The 4510-nt window shown below is 32.9% G+C and overlaps 1 pseudogene; it reads right to left on the reverse strand.

The window, feature by feature from the left end:
* Positions 1 to 271: 271 nt before the first annotated feature.
* On the reverse strand, positions 272 to 1377 carry LOC101579436 (annotated as a pseudogene).
* Between the last annotated feature and the right edge of the window lie 3133 nt (positions 1378 to 4510).

Below are 4510 nucleotides of genomic sequence, written 5' to 3' on the forward strand. Positions count from 1 at the left end.
TCTTGTATTTCAGGAATAATTTAAGAAATATATTTTATTGTACATAATAAGATTTTTTTTGTAATAACAATTTTTACTTGATGACTTTCTTTGGCTTTCTACCTATTCTTTCCATTCCCACAAAATGTGATAGACCCTTACATCTTCCCTGACATTATAGAAGTAAGTGACTTTATATCTAGTAATAAACCATGGTTTAATCATGCTGTAGTTGCCTAGTTTAACATCATTCACTTTCGTGCAGTAGGGTATGCATTTCATTTAATGATTTTTAACTTTTAAATTTAATTTTATTGTTGATGCTCTTAATCAATTATTTTCCATTGAAGAAGTCCTACAGAAGCTTCTGGATCTTGGGGATATGGGTAGAACCATCCACCAGGACAATATTATGGATATGAGACTTGTCCAGTTTAGCTTTTCAAAGAGCCTTCTCCACAGGGTCCAGAGAGCCACAGAAAAGCATTCAACTTTTGAAATCGAGCATAAGTGATGGAGGTGTAGAGGTTGATACCTTCATAGGTATAATCAATGTCAATATTAGCTTGGATGCTGGAAGACAGGGTTCTCTTACCTCACTCACATGCAGTACAAAGACAGCAGACAGCTCATTTTTCTCACTGAAGTCCTTGTACTTGCTCTTGAATTCAGCAATAAAATGATAGACCATTCATTTGTCGAAATCTTCTCCACTTAAGTGAGTGTCTCCAGCTGTAGATTTCGCTTTAAAGATTCCATCTTCAATAGTGAGCATTGACATATCAAAAGTGCCACCTCCTAAATAAAAAATCATCACATTTCTTTCAGCTCCAACCATTTTGTCTAAGCCATAAACAATAGCAGAAGTGGTTGGTTCATTTATAATTCTAAGTACATGAAGACAAGCAATAAGTCAAGCATCTTTGGTTGCTTGACTCTGAGAGTCATTAAAGTAACCTGGCACAGTGACCACAGCATTGGTAACAGTCTTCCCTGAGTAAGCTTCTACCGTCTCCTTCATCTTTGTTAGCATCATAGAAGACACCTCCTCTGGGTAGAAGCTCTTTGTCTCTTCTTGCATTCTACTTGAAACTTGGGCCTGCCTACATCATTCACCACCATGAAGGGCCAGTGCTTCATTTCAGACTGGCCAACAGCATCATCAAATCTACATCCAATCAGATGCTTAGCATCAGAAACTTTGTCAGTGGGGTACATAGCCACTTGATCATTTGTAACATCTCCAATCAGTCGTTTGTTATCAATGAAAGTGACATAGCTTGGAGTGGTTCGACTTCCCTGATCATTGGCAATTATCTCCACTTTTATGTGCTGGAAGACACCCACACAAGAGTGGGTGGTGCCAAGATCAATGCCAACTGCAGGTCTCTTCAACATGGGTGCTTGGGTGTAGCCCTGGCTCTGCTAGTGAAGACAGCACACAAAAAGACCATTGCCTCCCAGCAGGTTCAACAAAGACTTTTCTCTTTATTATAATTTTACTTTAATTCAAAGAGTGAAAACAAAATCAAGAAGGCAAATCAGAAGCAAAGACTGAAACAGGGTAACATACCACAATACACATGTTACAGATTTTCAAAACAAGAATAGCTGTTAAGAATGGTTGACATATTACCTATTTTTATCATCAAATGTGTTGCTCAAATTAATAGATATAGTTATGTAAGATTGGACATTTGACTGAATATTACCACTTGTATTCAAGAAATCTTGACCCAGGGAGATAACGCAGTAGAATAAGCACTTGCCTGGCAAGCACAGGGTCCTGAGTTCAATCCCTGTACAGAAAACAAAACAAAACAAAACAAAACAAAACAAAACAAAACAAAACAAACAAACAAAAATTTGGTTCTATTTTTCTTTTATTAACTTTTTTATAAAACATTATTTTAAAGACAGTAACAAAACAAAACAAAACAAACAAACAAAAATTTGGTTCTATTTTTCTTTTATTAACTTTTTTATAAAACATTATTTTAAAGACAGTAACTGATATGTCATTAGGAATGGTACACATTTAGAGACCAAGATGACAAAGGATATTTTTTGTGTTACACATTACTGTCCTCCATGTCATTGCTTAGTTCACAGATATCAGTATACAGTAATACTTTAGTTTTATATGATCTGAAGAGAAACCAGAGTAATACTTTAGTTTTTGATCATTGATCATACTAAATTAATTTTATGAGGCATTATGGTTTGTGTCTAGTTGTTTGCCCAAAGCCTCATGCACTCATTCAGTTTCTCATTAATTCATGAACCAATGCTGGGATGATGGGTGTGAATGCTGCACCTACCCTGGGATGAATAGCCTGAATATAATATAAAGAAGGCAAAGTGGCTTGCTAGCACTGCAACTACTACTACTTCCTTTGCTCTTCACTATTTTCCACCACCATGAATTGCTTCCCTCTGCCATGTGTCACTTGGTCTGAAAACTTTGCAAACTATGAGCTACATAAACATTTCCTTCCTTAATTTTGGGTGTTGGCTATTTTGTTCCAGCAGGAAAAAAAGAGTAACTAAGACCTGTGGTTTATGCTAAGAGTCAAGTTTATTTTTTTGTGTATGATATTCAGTCTTCTCACACTTACACAATGAAAAACTAATACTTCCTTGTGGGAATGACTTTTTATACAAAATCATTTGAACATAGATGTCTGGATTTATTTCTGTATTTCATATTTTATCAAGTTTGCCTATATGATTACATTTAAGGAAGTACCACATTATTAATTCCTGTAAATTTGTATTCTGTTTTGTTCTCAGAAAGTATACATTTTCTAATTTTTCAAACTTCCTTTGACTCTCCATTGTTCCTTGAGATTCCTTGTGGATTTTAGGATAAGATTTACTGAGCACAAATCAGAAATCCAAACAAATGTTAAATTAAAGCATGTTAAAGCTAAATAATCTTGGGTATCTAGTAAATACTATGAAGAACAGACAGAGACATTCTAAATGCAATAAATTAGCAATATAAATTAAATTCATTTCTGTTCTTCCAACTACATGTGAAAATTATTATGACAACTTAAAAAGTAGATATAATATAGAAACAATCATAAACACAATATCCCAAGGAAGAAAATAAACACTTAATAATGCATAAAAGAGCACACCCTTAAAAGAAATATAAAAATAATTGCTATTTTATATTGAATTTGTTGTCATGATGAATAAGTTAGAATGATTTGTAAATATCTATTGGAAATATAAATTGGTTGAAGCACCTATAAAACTGCTTGGAAACACACAAACATGATAAGCTACTGTGTTACAGCCTATGGTTCTAGTACACATATAAAGCTACCTATTTTTTTTTCTTTTAGAAGATAGGCAGAACATCCAAACATTTATTATATTTCATTCTTTTTAATTCTCTTCTAATTTGAATAGCTTTTTAAATTTCCTTTTAATCCTTCTTTTGCTGTTGTGTAGAAATATAGCTAGCATTTTCATTTTTTGTACTCTGCATAATTTCTGGCTTTGTTCATTTATATATAATAGCTCTTTTGTGGGTAATCAGTGTTTTTATATATCAGTTCAAAACATGTGTGTGAAGAAAGTTTTGTTGCTTTGTAATTTAAATATTCTTTTGTGTTCAGGAGTGTGGATGTCCAGTAGTACATTGATTACAATTGATAAATTTTGTTATTAATAACAGGTGTCTTGTTTTAATCTACTTTCCTAGTGCTGAGAAAACATGCCCAACATACACAGCTTAAATAAGAATATGGTTTATTTGGCTCATTTTTTGAGAGATTACAGTATATGGTCAGTTGATTTCAAGGAAAAAAAATAATGAATGAAAGATGTTCATTTCATGGAAATCATGAAGCAGAGCACAGGGGAAGAATTAGAACAATAAATGTACCCTCCAAATTATTTCCTCCAGTGACCCACCTGCAATTAAGGACCACCTCATATTAGCACATTGCACTATGAATATCAGTGGATTAATTCACCAAAATCAAATTACCTCACCAAAAGTATCTTAAGACAGTGAATTCAGCAATTAAAATTTAACTAGCACATCCCTGAAGTTAGATGATTTTTTTTAGTTTTTCAACATCTGTATATGATGTTATGTGCAGGTTATTACACATAACCTCTATATACTTTTTGGATATCTTCCAATCTTATTTTCTGAGTGTCTTCTTCATGAAAGAACATTGAATTTTGTCTAATGTCATTTCTGCATCAATTTAGAAAATCATATGTGGTTTTCTTTATTTGTGCAATGCATTGTACTGTCTAGTCTTCTTATGTTTAACCATCCTGACATTTCAGAAATGAATCTCCATTTCATCAGTATCTTTTCAACATACTCTTTATGTACTAGCATACTTTTCAAAATACTATTTTTAAGACTTCTACTTAGGTATTTATAAATGATATTGGTCTCTTTTTTGTCCGACTTTATATCATAGTAATATGAAGGACTGAAAGAGCTAATATTATCTTCTCACTAATTTTTAGCATTGTTTGAGGAAGAATTGTATGA

This window comes from Octodon degus, unplaced genomic scaffold (assembly GCF_000260255.1).
Source record: "Octodon degus isolate 3935 unplaced genomic scaffold, OctDeg1.0 scaffold00309, whole genome shotgun sequence".
Lineage (NCBI taxonomy): Eukaryota > Metazoa > Chordata > Mammalia > Rodentia > Octodontidae > Octodon > Octodon degus.